Source organism: Mauremys reevesii, linkage group 14 (assembly GCF_016161935.1).
Source record: "Mauremys reevesii isolate NIE-2019 linkage group 14, ASM1616193v1, whole genome shotgun sequence".
Classification (NCBI taxonomy): domain Eukaryota; kingdom Metazoa; phylum Chordata; order Testudines; family Geoemydidae; genus Mauremys; species Mauremys reevesii.
The window spans coordinates 33,957,619-33,974,765 of NC_052636.1; the positions used below are offsets into that span (position 1 = coordinate 33,957,619).

At 49.0% G+C, this 17,147-nt stretch overlaps 1 non-coding gene and 1 pseudogene across 1 annotated transcript; one reads left to right on the forward strand and one right to left on the reverse strand.

Moving 5' to 3' along the window:
- LOC120381651 overlaps positions 1-17,147 on the forward strand; it is a 259,864-nt pseudogene that overhangs the window by 41,489 nt on the left and 201,228 nt on the right.
- On the reverse strand, positions 9,977-10,048 carry TRNAV-AAC. Its single transcript has one exon. It is a non-coding gene; the product is annotated as a tRNA-Val (tRNA).

Sequence of the window (17,147 nt, forward strand, 5' to 3'; positions counted from 1 at the left end):
TGTGGGTGTTTCCCAGAATTGTAACTTTTTCAGTAATATCATACTGTAAAATCTCATAACTTTACATACAGTGTTACTACACATTTTAACAGGAGGGTAATATTTAGTAGATTATGCGTTTTCAAATGATACCTCACAATCCATACTGCGTACAAAATTGATCATAATTTTCTAGAAGAGGGAACATAGGGGTGTAGACTGACACAGTGTCTGAGTGTGTGTTCCCAGCAGATATGTGGGCATTTCATAGTGTTCGGCATCTTCAAGGACCTGGGGAACTGGTCCTGGGAATTCACTGGTTTACCAAGTGTGACACTGTATGGAATTGTGAGACACTTTGGTATTAATAATAAAATAATAATATAATCTGATAAAATTGCAATGAATCGTGCTAGATATGCCATGCCAGGTGTCAGTGAAAATGTTATGATTTTCCACGTATGATAATTTTGTTTCTATGTTTGTATCACCTTTGTATTGTGAGTTATAGATATGCAGGGTATATCTGTATTTCCAGACTGGTGCAGTGTTTCTGGGTGACACCCCCAGACATATTAGCATCAACACTGCCTAGCCTGTTTGATGGCCCATTGAGAGTCATCAGCTGTACAATGAGCCCATGGAAAGGACCAAGGGGATACACCTATTGAGTCAGCAAGACATGCCGGGGTATGCCTGTGTAATGAGAACTTCAAGGCTTTTCCATGCCACGTGCTGTGAAGCTTGTGTTTGGGACTCAGGAAGTACAGGCCACATGGCAAAAGGAATATAAAGGGCAGCTGCATCATCTCCATTTTGTCTTCAATCCCCCTTCCTACCTCTGGAGCACCTTCTCTACAAACTGAACCCTGGAACAAAGGACTGAATGACCCATCCAATCTGTGGATGTGTTCCAGACAGACTTTCAAGCCAGCAACTCACCAATACTGCTAAGAACCTGATATATCCATTTTGTAATGTATCTGACTGCTTTCCCATTTAACTTCTTTCTGTCTTTCTTTCCTTTAAACCTTTAGTTTAGATGCTAAAGGATTGTCTGGAAGGATGGAATTTTGGGTAATATCCAAACCTATAGTGACCTGGTGATGTGGCTGACCCTTTGGGATCAGAGGAACACTTTGTTTATGTGAGCAGAGTTTTTAAATAACCTCTCACTGTACTGGACCTCGCTGCTGATTAGGAGCCAGAGAACTGGGATGCAAGAAAGGGGGCTGCGTGATTTCTTTTTTCAGCTTCTCGATAACCCGTGTTTGTGACTGGTCGGTGAGTTTAACTTCAGTGTTAACCACCATTTTTAGGAGCATCTGCTCTCCCTTTTTCAGCCTGCCCTAACTTTGGGATTTTCAGTGAGAACTGCCCCTAGCCCACCAGGTCACACTAAGCACTGAAGTTAAATTAATAGAATGTTTTTTTATGACCAAGTCTTATGAAATCAACTGAACTCCTTTGTTTTCTTTCATCTGAGCAGGGTTTCTAGTTTTCCAACGTGATGTGGTCTCCCATCTGGAACAAGGGGAAGAGCCATGGGTCCCAGACCTCCAGGGTTCAGAGGAAAGAGAGATCCTGAGAGCTGCCTGCACAGGTGAGGAAACATTAAACCACCTCAGAATCTGTATGTGCCTGAAGGAAACATCGGGGATGCCCAACAAAGCCCTTGGGGAGGTCTCTCGGTTCATTATTGTCCCTAGCAGGGATCATATCCTCAGGGTAAATATAGTTCATGGTTTCCTATAGCTCCTAGCAGACACCAGGCAGTAGCTTCCTCCCTTCCCCCTGCGTATTTGGATGGGATGTGAAGGCTGAATTCATCCCCCTCCTCTCTCCTATTTGCAGGAAGACTTTGGGGGAGTTCAGCTCCTGATTTTTATTTGACCTGTCTTCAGCACTCGTTTTTGTTTGGTCTTCTCCTTTCCATCCCTGTCTGAGGTTTCTGTCTCTGTCACAGCAGGTGATGCAATGGCTTGTGAGAAAGAGGAGCAGAATTCTCAGCCTGAAAATGTTGAGCCAGTGGGTAAAAACAGAGCATTATCTCAAAGATCGAAAAGGAATGTGTCCAGGAGTCCTGAGCAGGGAAAATCCTGGGAGATTCAGCACAGACCAAAAACAGATCAAGGAAACCAGCCAGGGAAGAAAGTGGATAAATTTATTTCCTGTTGGGGAACTCAGAAGGTCCTCATGGAAACCACAACACAGCAGGATATCCTCAGGCGAAAGAGAAAAAATAGATGCAGTGAGTGTGGAAAAACCTTCTCTCACAGCTCAGCCCTTTCTGTACATCAGAGAATCCACACAGGGGACAGGCCCTATGAATGCACTGAGTGTGGGAAAACCTTTAATCGCAGTTCGCACCTTATTAGGCATCAAACAATCCACAGAGGAGAGAGGCCCTATGAATGCCGTGAGTGTGGGAAATGCTTCACTAGCAGCTCAAACCTCTCTAAACATCAGAGAATCCACACAGGGGAGAGGCCCTTTGAATGCCGTGAGTGTGGGAAAACCTTCACTAGCAGCTCAGACCTTTCTAAACATCAGAGAATCCACACAGGGGAGAGGCCCTTTGAATGCCGTGAGTGTGGGAAATGCTTCACTATCAGCTCAAACCTTTCTCAACATCAGAGAATCCACAGAGGGGAGAGGCCCTATGAATGCCGTGAGTGTGGGAAATGCTTCACTAACAGCTCAAACCTTTCTCAACATCAGAGAATCCACACAGGGGAGAGGCTCTATGAATGCAATGAGTGTGGGAAAAGCTTCACTCAAAGAATAGACCTTTCTCGACATCAGAGAATTCACACAGGGGAGAGGCCCTTTGAATGCCCTGAGTGTGGGAAAAGCTTCACTCAAAGATCAGACCTTTCTAAACATCAGAGAATCCACACAGGGGAGAGGCCCTTTGAATGCCGTGAGTGTGGGAAATGCTTCACTAGCAGCTCAAACCTTTCTAGACATCAGAGAATCCACACAGGGGACAGGCCCTGTGAATGCACTGAGTGTGGGAAAACCTTCAATCGCAGTTCGCACCTTATTAGGCATCAAACAATCCAGGGAGGAGAGAGGCCCTATGAATGCCGTGAGTGTGGAAAATGCTTCACTAGCAGCTGAAACCTTAGATTTAATTTACCCTGGTTCCTCAACTGTTGCTACAGCTCTAGTACCCATCAATCCAAAGACTGAGAGAAATGGAGAGTTCCAACCATTGTCCTTTTAGTATCTTATTGTTCCTCTCTCTGTTTTTTTGTGCTGGCCTTTCTATTCTATCATTTTCTGCCTTTGTTTAGTTGGTAACAGTTGGTTTCCATCACTCACGTTTGTGTGTTTAAATCTCTATCCATTGTTAAATAAATTTTTTGCTTGTTCGATAACTGTACTCAGGTGCTGTGTGAGATACAGTAGCAATGGTCCACAGTAAAACTAGTAACCTGGGATACTTGGGGAAGAGAGGATCTGGGATTTCCCCGAGTATATGGTGATCTGGGCTGGACCCCAGAGGGGGACACATTGAAGGAACTCAAGGGTTAAGGTGGCTGCTGTAACTCAGAGGAGGGTCCTTGAGTTCCAGCAGGCTGGTGAGTTTGGTCACTAACATCCAGCTGCCAAATGCAAAACTCCCTCTTCCTTGTGGCAGGTGGCAACAAGGAGACTCACAGTCCTCAGCACCCTGAGAAGGGTCAGTGTGTCTCTATGTTGATCCACCTGTCAAATTCACACAGGGAAAGCTCCCGATAGCACAAAACTCTGCCCTATGAAATCATGGAACATGTGCTCTTTGCTCTGTGAAAGCATGTAAAGAACCCAAGCGCTGGAGGACAGGGTTTGGGTCCAGAGTGCCCTAGACAAATTGGAGGATTGGGCCAAAAGAAATCTGAGGAGGTTCAACAAGGAGAAGTGCAGAGTCCTGCATTTAGGATGGAAGAATCCTAAGCACAGCCACAGACTGAGGACTGACTGAGTGAGGGGGGTTTGATAGCAGCCTTCAACTACCTGAAAGAGCAGCAGTGTGGGCTTTCTTCTGGCCACTTTTGCTGGGCTGGGCAGGCAGCCTGGAGGCCTTTCTAGAAGAGCATTGGGAACTGAGTTAGAAAATCCAATGTGAAAAACAGAACCTCAGGTTTAGACTCATTCATTTATAATATTAAATCTTCAATTCTAGTGTCACAGTCAATACAATTGCTTCAGCCTGATAGTTGCCCAAAGGGAAACTTAACGTCTCTCCAAGGGGAGTGGGGAGAAAGCACTTTTCAGAGTCCAAGAGAGACAAGGCGGGTGAGGGTAAGAGCTTGCAGAGGACCAACCTCTGTTGGTGAAAGAGACAAGCTGTGGAGCTAACCCAGCACCCTTCTTCAGTTCTGTGTAGCCTGGAAGTTCGTCTCTTCCATAACCAGCAGTTAGAACATAAGAACAGCCACACTGAGTCAGACCAGTTCATCTAGCCCACTCTCCCGAAAGTGGCCAATGCCCGGCGCCCCAGAGGACCCCTGGGACCAACATGGATACACCACCACCACAAACAAGGTTAAAAGTCAATGCACATGGGAGAAGCATCTTGTGTTTCATTCCTTATGTCCTAGTCCCATCATGTGGCCATTTCCTTTTCTTCCTTTCTGTTAAAAGCTTTGGTGTTTTGCACAGAAACATTATTTCCCCAGGAGAGACCCAGGAGTGGGGGCTGCATTCCTGTGCCAAACAGTCACTGGAAGGGGGTAGACAAAGGCCTTTAGGACGAGGCGTCCGTCACTGTCAAAAGATCATCTCCCTCCTGCAGGTCACTGGCAGCCTGAATTTGTTCCTTATCCTCCCAGAGTCTGGGGGGTGGAATCAGCACTACCCAGCCCCTCCGTATGTAGCAGGAACAAACACAAACCTGGTCTTTAAAACAAGCTGTCCCCTTCCTTCTCAGGGAAGAGTTTTCTGTGATTGAAGTTGAGCTTCAGTTCCCCTCTCCTAGGGGCGGGGCGGGTGTGGGGCCAGCTCCCAGTGAGATCTGTTTTCACCTTTGCCCCCTTTCAGTCACTCTGGGATCCTAACTCTGCTCCCAGCTGTCAGGCAGCTTCCAGCCCAACCACCCTGCTCATTAACTCCATGGTCATGTGTCACCCCCTCTGCCAGCGCACAGAGCCTGCAGGAATGCTACTCCTGCCAGACGCAGTGGTGGTATAGTGGTGTGTGTAGGTGTCTTCCAAGCAATTCATCTGGGTTTGATTCCCAGCCAATGCAATAATGGCTTTTCTCTTTTGTTGTTTCCTCATCTGGAAGTGGTTTAATTTCAGTCACATTGTGTTACAATCACATTATCTATAGAATGAAACAATAAATGTGTCGAAGTCCAGCAGGTCATACAGGATGGAGGCACACAAGGGGCTGGAATGTGTCATCTGAGAAAGACAGAACACTTGGAAACCTGCATCTCCCATCCCCTGGCCTTGCGTGTTATAATTCCAGCTGCGTGAGCTGTTTGTAGGATGTTCCGGCATGATGGGGAAATGAAGTTTTCAGTCAGTTTTTGCTCCTGCAGATTCCTTTGCTGTTATAATTATAATGACATGAACAACAGGGAGGCAAAATAAACATAACCCCCAAATTGCAATACAGGTGGGGAAAGAGACGATCACGGTTAAGCCAAACACGTCAAAATAAAAATTAATACTAAAAAAGGGGAGAGGGAAGAGATCAGGTATGTGGAGATCCCCTTGACATTTCAATGCATATTGTTAGAATCAAAGTTCAGACTTGACACTGGAAAACTACCTGTCTCTCTGAACACCTGTGATGAGCAAGATGGAGTTGGGACACCTGTTCTGCTTCAATCATTTATTGTCTCTCTGTTCTCTCCTTCTTCTCCCCCCAATTCCTCATCTCCAATGTCTCTGCCTTTCTCCTCTTGCTCCCTCTCCCCTGCCCTTTCCAGGAACTCACAGTCTACAGCATTTAGGACAAGCCAGAGCTCCCATGTTCTGCACATGAGCCTGTGTCAGAGGACATGTGACCCCGGTCAGAACCAGTCACCAGATCAATATGACCCTTTATGAGTGACTTCTCTGCCTGCTCTGCAATTTACATCTCCCCTCTTTCCCCACCCCCCGCAAACAGGGTGGGGTACAGCTCTGACTGAATCCTGTGGCACCTTATAGACTAACAGACGTTTTGCAGCATGAGCTTTTGTGGGTGAATACCCACTTCTTCGGATGCAAGCACTTGCATCCGAAGAAGTGGGTATTCACCCACGAAAGTTCATGCTGCAAAACGTCTGTTAGTCTATAAGGTGCCACAGGATTCTTTGTTGCTTTTACAGGTCCAGACTAACACGGCTACCCCTCTGATACTTGAGCTCTGACTGAGAGGCCTAACAGGAGAAATTTCAGCCCAAAGACAAATTTGTGTGAACTGTTGAGAAATGAAGAGCCCCCCAAATCCTCAGAACTCTAGTGTCACCCCCATGGCACCAGCACAGGGAACCCAGTGAGATGGGGTTACAGAATACAAGGGGGGAGGCAGCAGGGAGAGAGGTGACAGGGAATCTCTCTTTTTCTTTCTCTCGTCACTTTCTGTTCTTCTCTTTCCTTCCAGGAACTGCAGTCACGGCAGGGAAGGGTTTGTCTCCGTGTCTGTCACGGAGGTGGTGGAAGTGATGGATTCTGTGACTTCCTGCAACCTCCGTGACTTCTGCAGTGGGCACAGTGGCTGACTCCAGGGCCACTCAATCAACTGGCTCCAGGGACCGCCCAAGCAGCGGCCAATGCGGCTGGCCCTGGGGACCACTTGACCAGTGGTCCCGAGGGCAGCAGGAGCAGCCACAGCTTGGTGGCCTCTGGCAGCACTTCTGGGGTGGCCAGAGCAGCAGCTGGCCCCCTGGGGCTCCCCCCTGCCCTAGCAGCAGCTGGAGTGGCAGCGACTCTCAGGGCTTCTCCCCTGGTAGCTGATGCTCATTATCCATCAAATAAATCAAAACACTTCCCCCTGCAAATGGATTTAGCCTGGGACCCTCAGAGTCAGCAGCTCTTACACCCACTACTGAGCTCTCTGGTCAGGTGTCCTAGTGCCGGGAGCCTCTGATGTAGATCCTAAAATAGCGTTTTTGCACCAGGGGCAGCTGAAATTTTGGACCAGACATTGTAGCTCCTCTGTTATTTTACTGAATTGCTTCAAAATAGCAAGTGTAGAAAGTGTCCTAAGTGCCAGACTCTCTGCCATGGAAACAGCTGCCCCTGCTCTCCAGGAGTCTGTGCGTTCCACCCAGCAACGCACACACCTGCTCCGCACTGAAGGGGGGTCAGACAGTGACGGTAACGCAAATCTTCAGACTATTAACCCAGGTCCCTTTCTTTAACCCAGGACGTGCCAGTCACCTGTTAGCCATGGTGTTATCTTCACCTTCAAATACCTCTCAGGACATTGAACAGAGGAAGTGAAACCCCCTCCCCCGAATGGCTCCCTGTTGAGGTGTTGTACCAGACCTGCCCCTGGACACTGTCTGGTTTTATACTCTTAGAGCTTTTTCTCTTCAAACCCCTTATCCCAATCTCTGGGCCAACCTCCGCATTTCAGAGTTTAGAATTTACTCTCATCACCCTCCTATGGCACTTTCCATGTGAATTGGGCAAAGCAAGTAGGGGAAGCTCCGTGGCTAATGAAAACCAACACTCTGGGTGAGGCCTGAACTCACACCCACAGCTGTATTTCCCCCTGCATGAGCCACTATAGGTGCTCCTTAGACAAACTTGGGCTGTTGGTGGTTATGTGTGTCTGTGCTTCACCACTTTGGCTGCTCTGTGAAAAGCTGATGGTTCAAACAGAAGCTGGTGGGGTTTTGTTTTGTTTTAAGCAATTAGAGTCTAGTACATTTTAACAGGCAGAAAATGTCCTATTCTGGTCTAGCCCCATTTGACTCCTTCTGTCCATCTTCTTCCTTCGCCCTCAGTGTCTTTCTTTCCCCATTGGGGACATACAGAGATGAACCCCAGTCAGTCTGTGTCACAGAGAGTCTGTATCTCCTAAGGAATGTGGGTGAAGGATTCCAGCTGAATTAACTCCACTCACCTGGGTTAGAAACATTTGCTTCTTTCGAGCACATAGTGGGAAATGGGACATTAATTCAGACCCAGGAGGCAAGGCAGAGGCTTCATGACCTTGATCTCCATGAAGGGAGAGAGGATCCCCAGGAAGGAACAGAGCTTCCTTTAGATTCAAGCTGGGTCTCCTGGAAGTTGGAAAAGTCCCTTGGTCACTGAGGATCTCATGGGATCGTGCTGCTCCAGAGGCTCGAGAGTCCTGGGTGCAGGGAGGGTGTCACTGCACAGTCTGAAATGGAAGGGAGGACCCTGGAAGGGAAGGGGAGGAACAGAAAATGGAGAGGAATGAAACAGAATAAACGCCTCTTCTGTCTCCCATCCCCAACCCAGCAAGAACTGTTATCAGTGGGGAAACTCCCCACGATGAATGGCAGAGACCACAGAGACATTCGCCTCATGCTGAGAAGTAAGGTGACCAATCACCAAGTGTGAAAAATCAGAGACTTTCACCAGATGCGTTGCTGGTATAGTGGTGAGCATAGCTGCCTTCTAAGCAATTGACCTGGGTTCAATTCCCAGCTAATGCAATGATATGATGATTCCTCCACTGGGAATTGGTTTAATTTCAGTCATGTTGTATCAGTTTATCAATGGAATGAGAGAATCAGTGTCCCAAATCCCAACAGGTCATTAAACACCCAGTGGAGGAAGAAAGGGGTGGGACTATATAATGAGCAGTTGGAGTCATCCTGGTATTAAAATGCTTGGTTTATTTTTTTTTTTAATTCCTTTACTTCCCTCTCCCTTTTAGACTCAGAGCCTTTAAGGTCAGAAGGGACCAGTGTGATCATCTAGTCTGACCTGCTGCACCTTGCAGGCCAAAAGACCCCACCCACCCACTCCTGGAATAGACCTGGGAGGGGAGGTAGCTCTGTGCACTGCCCCTACCCCAGGCAGCACATGGAGGCCCTCTGCTCCCCTCCCCCCACAAGGGGTGTGCAGAGATGTGCCAGCAGCACTAAGGTGGCTCCCTGCCCACTCTACATCCGCCCCTCCGTGCCGCTCCCAGAAGTGGCTGGCATGTCCCAGCATCCCCTGGGGTGGGGGGAGTGTCTCCACGTGCTGCCCCTGCCCCGAGCACCAGCTCTGCAGCTCCCATTGGCCAGGAACTGTAGCCAATGGGAGCTCTGGGGGCAGCGCCTGCAGACAGCAGCACATGGAGATCCCCTGGCCCCACTCATCTAGGAGCTGCTGCCAGAGGGTTGTGTGTACCGGTCACTTTGGGAGCTGCACCACTCACCTACCCCCAGCGCAGAGCCCACACCCAAATTTCCTCCCAGTGCTTTGCTTGTCTTCCTTTCTACCAGAACCATCCTTCTTCTCCTGGGCTGCAAGTAGCCACCCCTGGGAAGACAAGAGGCAGGCACAGGATTCTGCCAGGTAAGTGTCTCCCAGCACCACGATGGACGGTGCGATGAAGGTAAGTCTTCCTGAGGCACAATGAACTGCAACGCAGCGAACCACTGGCCAGACGGTCGGGGCGAAGGGCGTTCACTGGAGGTACAAGCTTGTGAGTGACTCCTGAGCACAGGGCCCCTTCCCGTTTTAAGGACCTGCTCCTCATGGCCTGCGACTGGAGATGACTTGGCTGCATCTGGTGGGTTACACTCCACCTCAGCCAGTGTCCATGCTCTGGGTGTGTGATCGCTGCCTAATGAGAGTCCCAGACACCTTGTCTATCTAGCAGCTCTTCTGATCTTCCAGCTGTTCAATCAGCCCCTTCATCCCACAAGCATGGCAGGAGGGAGCGGGAGGGGGAGGGGGAAAGCCACTTCACAGGCATTCAGAGAGGGAGAGGAGACAAAAATGGGAATGGGGGAAGTATAACAGACCTATTGAGCATAGAAATCACTGCTGCTCCTACAACAGCAGGGACAGGCCACTAGGAGCTGGGAAAAATTAAGCCATCATGTTTCTGCCTGGTTTTGAACCAGGGACCTTTGCATGTTAGGCAAACATGATAACCACTACACTACAGAAACTCTATTGCAGGGCTCTGCCCCTCCCTTCATAAGAACGGCCAGACTGGGTCAGACCAAAGGTCCATCCAACCCCATATCCTGTCTGCCAACAGTGGCCAATGCCAGGTGCCCCAGAGGAGTGAACCTAACCGGAAATGATCAAGTGATCTCTCTCCTACCATCCATCTCCACCCTCTGACAAACAGAGGCTAGGGATACCATTCCTTACCCAGGCTGCCTAATAGCCATTAATGGACTTCACCTCCATGAATTTATCTGCAAAAATAATGAGTACTTGTGGCACCTTAGAGACTAACAAACTTATTTGAGCATAAGCTTTTGTGGGCTAAAATCCACTTAATCAGATGCATACAGTGGAAAATACAGCAGGAAGATATATATATACACAGAGAACATGAAAAAATGGGTGTTGCCATCCATACTATAATGAGAGTGAGCAGTTAAGGTGAGCTATTATCAGCAGGAGAAAAAAACCTGTAGTGACAATCAGGATGGCCCATTTCCAACAGTTGACAAGAAGGTGTGAGTAACAGTAGGGGGACAAATAAACATGGGGAAATAGTTTTACTTTGTGTAATGATCCACCCACTCCCAGTCTTTATTCAAGCCTAATTTAATGGTGTCCAGTTTGCAAATTAATTCCAATTCAGCATCTCTCGTGGGAGTCTGTTGTTGAAGGTTTTTTGTTGTAATATTGCGACTTTTAGGTCTGTAATCGAGTGACCAGCGAGATTGAAGTGTTCTCTGACTGTGTTTGAATGTTATAATTCTTGATGTCTGATTTGTGTCCATTTATTCTTTTATGTAGAGACTCTCTGGTTTGGCCAATGTACATGGCAGAGAGGCATTGCTGGCACATGATGGCACATATCACATTCGTAGATTGCAGGTGAATGAGCCCCTGATGGCATGGCTGATGTGATTAGGTCCTATGATGGTGTCCCCTGAACAGATATGGGGAGAGAGTTGGCAATGGGCTTTGTTGCAAGGATAGGTTCCTGGGTTAGTGTTTTTGTTGTGTGGTTGCTGGTAAGTATTTGCTTCAGGTTGGGTGGCTGTCAGTAAGCAAGGACTGGCCTGTCTCCCAAGATCTGTGAGAGGGATTGTCCTTCAGGATAGGTTGTAGATCCTTGATGATGCACTGGAGAGGTTTTAGTTGGGGGCTGAAGGTGACGGCTAGTGGGGTTCTGTTCCTTTCTTTGTTGGGCCTGTCCTGTAGTAGGTGACTTCTGGGTACTCTTCTGGCTCTGTCAATCTGCTTCTTCACTTCAGCAGGTGGGTACTGTAGTTGTAAGAACGCTCGATAGAGATCTTGTAGGTGTTTGTCTCTGTCTGAGGGGTTGGAGCAAATGCGGTTGTATCTTAGAGCTTGGCTGTAGACAATGGATTGTGTGATGTGGTCTGGGTGAAAGCTGGAGACATGTAGGTAAGTACAGCGTTCAGTATGTTTCCGGTATAGGGTGGTGTTTATGTGATCATCGCTTATTAGCACAGTAGTGTCCAGGAAGTGGATCTCTTGTGTGGATTGGTCCAGGCAGAGGTTGTAGGTGGGATGGAAATTGTTGAAATCATGGTGGAATTCCTCAAGGGTTTTCTTTTCCATGGGACCAGATGATGAAGATGTCATCAGTGTAGCACAAGTAGAGTAGGGGAATTAGGGGACGAGAGCTGAGGAAGCGTTGTTCTAAGTCAGCCATAATAATGTTGGCACACCGTGGGGCCATGTGAGTACCCATAGCAGTGCCGCTGACTTGAAGGTACACATTGTCCCCAAATGTGAAATAGTTATGGGTGAGGACAAAGTCACAAAGTTCAGCTGTGACATTATCGGGATACTGTTCCTGACGGCTTGTAGTCCATCTTTGTGTGGAATGATGATGGAGCGTCTACATAGCCAGACAATCCTGCTGTCAGGGTGCCAATGCCTGAGATGATGGGGCATCCAGGATTTCCAGGTTTATGGATCTTGGGTAGCAGATAGAATAACCCTGGTTGGGGTTCTAGGCTGTCTTATTGCCAAGGGACGGAGAAACTCAGCCAGCCGCAGGGGTGCAGAACACCGCCCTAGTGTGGGAGTGACAGCGCCTCCAAGATCCTGACACCCCTATTGGTTCCACTGCTGGTTGTTTTCCTTTTCCGATGGGACTCTGGGCAAGTTGCTCCCCACTCTAGGGCTCCGTCCCCAGCAGTCAAATGGGGATTTCGTACCTTCCCGCTATTGGAAAGTGCTGGGAGAATCCCCCAGCCAAAGCTGCTCTGACAGAGCTAAGCAGCATCTGACCATTCAAGGTCGGAGCGCACTGCCCAGGAGGAGGAGTGTTTGTCTCTGGGGTTTCACTTCAGCCCAGTCTAGAGAGAGGGGCCCAGCCATGGGGTTTGGCTCAAGAAGACCAAGTCCCCAATTCGTTAAGGGCGTTTTGAATTCCAGTCCCGAGCTCCAAAGTGCTTGGTGTCATTTGCACATTTTAGAAGCATGATCTCCACTCCATTTTCCAAATCATTCATGAAACTATTGAATAGTACCGGACCCTGGACTGATCCCTGCCGGACCCACGAGGTGCCCCCTCTCCGTTGGGCAGCCAACCATGGAGAAGGGCCCTTGGAGTCTGGGCTTTCAACCAGCTCTGCACCCTCGTGACACTGATTGAATCTAGACCGCATTTCCCTCGTTTGCTTGTGAGAATGTCCTGCGGGACTGTGTCAAGAGCCTTAGTATTCCCAAGATAGATCCCATCTACTGTTTACCCACCTCCACTAGGCCCGGAACCCTGCCAAAGAAGGAAAGAGGCTGGGTTTGGGATGATTTGTTCTTGACAAATCCATGCTCACTTGTCCTAACAACCAAATTCTCCTGTAGGTGCTGCTGACAAACTGTTTAAGAATGTATTGCAGTATCTCTCCAGCTATGGAAGTGAGGTTGGCTAGTCTGCAAGTCCCAGGGGTCTCTTTGTTCCCTTTGAAAGATAGCTCCTGTCTTGGTCATGGATGGGAAGATGTTCTTTTTCAGGGATCTCAGATGAGAACTGGGGCACAACACCTGGTTTGTTAAGGCCACAAAAATGGAGGCAGGAACCTCTTCTCTCCTGCTGGCAAAGAACCCCAGGTACCTAAAAGACAGGGACTCACACCCCTGAATGGGCTTTAGAAAAGGCAGTGGTTAAAAAGTTTGGCCCCGACCATTTCTTGTTTCCGCAGACTAGACATTTTAGCAAACTTTAGATTTCCTTGGTGTTAAACACCGTGAAACTCCCCTTTCTCCTTCACACAGGGCTTTATCGCCCCTTATCTCACTCAGGCTCACGACTGCCCAGAGTTTGAGAACTGTCCCTGTTCCCATTGGGCAGATGGGGAGGAGCCTGAGGTATAGAGAAGGGAAGTGACCTGTCACCAGATGGATCAGACTGAACAGGTTTCACATCTCGAGGAGGCTCTTACCTTCTAAACAGGGACGGCTGTTTTCTAGTAAAATCACTAAAAGGGAAGGAGAAAACTCGAAAGAGGTTCCTCCTGGCGCTCACGTCCGTGAACCCGAATACTCTCTCAGTCCTCAGAGAGAGACCTGGAGAAGGAGACTTGTGGAAGCAAAGCCACAGGGGTCTCTGAGGTTTCCCTGGCCCCTCGCCCCTGTCCTGCCTGGCTGATGTCAGCATCTCTCTGTGAGGTCACCACCTCCCCACTGCCTTTGACCAATAGGCTGAGGTCCTGCAAAAGGCCTTTGTGATGTCACTGCCACACCCCTCCCTTGCTGTGCCAATGTCCTGCCCCTGGCCAGGCACTTTGGAGGTTTGAGCTACTCCCTGTGGATCACCCCACTCAAGGAACGTTCGTTCTAGGCAGCAAGCCGGCTAGACAGGGAAACATCAGACGCTGCTCCCAATGCTACACTCAGTTTTTCAGAAATGAGTCGACTTTATGGCCAGAAGAGACCATTAGAGCATCTAATCTGACCCCCTGCATATCACAGGCCTCCTGTATGACACAAGAGCTATTTTGGGGGCAAACACATTCCAGAAAGGCATCTAGTCTTCATGAAATGACATCAGGAGATGGAGAATCCATCACTTTCCTTGGTAGCTTGTTCCTGTGGTGAATCATCTTGACTGTTGAATATTTGTGCCTTAGTTGTAATATGAATTTGTCTCTTTTCACCTTCCAGCCATTGGGTCTTGTTATTCCTTTCTCTGCTATTTTAAAGAGTCCTTTAATACCCAGTATTTTCTCTCCATTAAGGCACTTCAAGACTTCAATGACATCACCTTTCAATCTTCTTTTGATAAGCTAAGCAGGTTGAGCTCGTTCAATAGCTCACTAGAAGGCATTTTTCTCCAGCCCTCAGAACATTTGGTGGCTCTTTGCTGCCCCAGCTCCAATTTCACAACATCTTTTTCAAACAAGGACACCAAAACTGAAGGCAGTATTCCAGTATCAGTCTCACTGATGCCGTGTCAGGGGCAGGGGGTGCGGGGCTGGCTGGAGGCAGGGCAGGGGGGTGCAGCAGGGGTTGGCTGGAGCCGGGGTGTGTGGGGCTGGCTGGAGACAGAGGCTGGCTGCAGGGAGGGCAGGGGGTGGAGGGTTGCTGAAAATGTACTGAGAGGTATTTTAAGGTGAAGATAACACCATGGTTACCAGGTGACTGGCACATCCTGGGTTAAAGAAAGGAAGGGACCTGGAGTTAATAGTCTGAAGTATTTGTGTTACTAACCCTGTCACTGTCTGACCCCCCTTCAGTGCGGAGCAGGTGTGTGCGTTGCTGTGTGGAACGCACAGACTCCTGCAGAGCAGGGGCAGCTGTTTCCATGGCAGAGAGCCTGGCACTTAAGAGACTTTCTTGACTTGCTGTTTTGAAGCAATTCAGTAAAATAACGGTGGAGCTACAATGTCCGGTCCAAAATTTCAGCCCCCCTGGTGCAAAAACGCTATTTTAGGATCTAAACAGGAGGATTCCAGCGCTAGGACACCTGACCAGAGAGCTCAGTGGGGCGTAACAGCTGCTGACTCTGAGGTTCCTGGGCAAAATCCACTTGCAGGTGGAGGCATTTCGATTTATTTGATCGATAATGAGGAAGGCGAAGATTTAATCGCAGGTATTTTTAGTAAATGTCATGGACAGATCACGGCAAAACCCAAAGCTCATTGCCCATGACCCGGCCATGACTTATACCATAAATACCCCTCATTGAATCTTGGGGAGGAGGCCCAGGGGTCCGTGGCACCAGCTGTGGGCGCAGGGAGTCCAGGGCCCGTGGCACCATGTACTGGGGAGAAGACCGGGGACCCACTGCCACTTCAGAGGCTGCCAGGTGAGGGGAGCCCCAGAGGCCAGACCTGCTCCGGCCACCTCGGGACAGGTGCCAGGAGCCACTGAGCTGTGGCTGCTCCTGCCACCCTTGGAACCACTGCTCAAGCTGCCCCCAGGCCAGCTGCTGGGGCAGCCACGGAGTCAGCCACAGTGGCCACTGCAGAAGTCACAGAATCTATGACTTGTGCAGCCTCCGTGACACAGAGGATCCCTAATAAAGAGACAAACCCTCCCTGCTGTGACTGCAGTTCCTGGAAGGAAAGAGAAGAACAGAAAGTGAAGAGAGAAGGAAAGAGAGAGACTCCTGTCACCTCTCTCCCTGCTCCCTCCCCTTGTATTCTGTAACCCCATCTCACTGGGTTCCCTGTGCTGGGCCATGGGGTGACACTAGAGTTCTGGGGATTTGGGGAGGGAAGGGGGCTCTTCACTTCTCAGCATTTCACACAAATTTGTCTTTGGGCTGAAATTTCTCATGTGAGGCCTCTCAGTCAGAGCTGTACCCCACCCCCTTCAGTGTGGGAGGGTGTAAATTGCAGAGCAGGCAGAGAAGTCGCCCATAAAGGGACATATTGATCCGGTGACTGGTTCTGACCTGGGTCCCACGTCCTCTGACACAGGCTCATGTGCAGAACATGGGAGCTCTGGCTTGTCCTAAATGCTGTAGACTGTGAGTTCCTGGAAAGGGCAGGGGAGAGGGAGCAAGAGGAGAAAGGCAGAGACATTGGAGATGAGGAATTGGGGGAGAAGGAGAGAACAGAGAGACAATAAATGATTGAAGCAGAACAGGTGTCCCAACTCCATCTTGCTCATCACAGGTGTTCACAGAGCTGGGTAGCTGCAGGTTTTCCAGTGTCAAGTCTGAACTTTGATTCTAACAATGTGCATTGACATATCAAGGGGATCTCCACATACCTGATCTCTTCCCCCCTCCCCTTTTTTAGTATTAATTTTTATTTTGACGTGTTTGGCTTAACCGTGATCGTCTCTTTCCCCACCTGTATTGCAACTTGGGGTTTATGTTTATTGTGCCTCCTTTTTGTTCATGTCATTATAATTGTAACAGCAAAGGAACCTGCAGGAGCAAAAACTGACTCAAAACTTCATTTCCCACCATGCCGGAACATCCTACAAACAGCTCACGCAGCTGGAATCATAACACGCAAGGCCAGGGATGGGAGATGCAGGTTTCCAAGTGTTCTGTCTTTCTCAGATGACACATTCCAGCCCCTTGTGTGCCTCCATCCTGTATGACCTGCTGGACTTTGACACATTTATTGTTTCATTCTATAGATAATGTGATTGTAACACAATGTGACTGAAATTAAACCACTTCCAGATGAGGAAACAACAGAAGAGAAAAGCCATTATTGTATTGGCTTGGAATCAAACCCAGATCAAGTGCTTGGAAGGCACCGACACACACCACTATACCACCAATGCAGCTGGCAAGAGTAGCTTTCCTGCAGGCTGTGTGTGCTGGCAGAGGGGGTGACACATGACCACAGAGTTAGTGAGCAGGGTGGATGGGCTGGAAGCTGCCTGACAGCTGGGAGCAGAGTTACCATCCCAGAGTGACTGAAAGGGGGCAAAGGTGAAAACAGATCTCATTGGGAGCTGGCCCCACACCCGCCCCGCCCCGCCCCTAGGACAGGGGAACTGAAGCTCAACTTCAATCACAGAAAAATCTTCCCTGAGGAGGAAGGGGACAGCTTGTTTTAAAGCCCAGGTTTGTGTTTGTTCCTGCTACATACGGAGGGGCTGGGTAGTGCTGATTCCACCCCCCAGACTCTGGGAGGATAA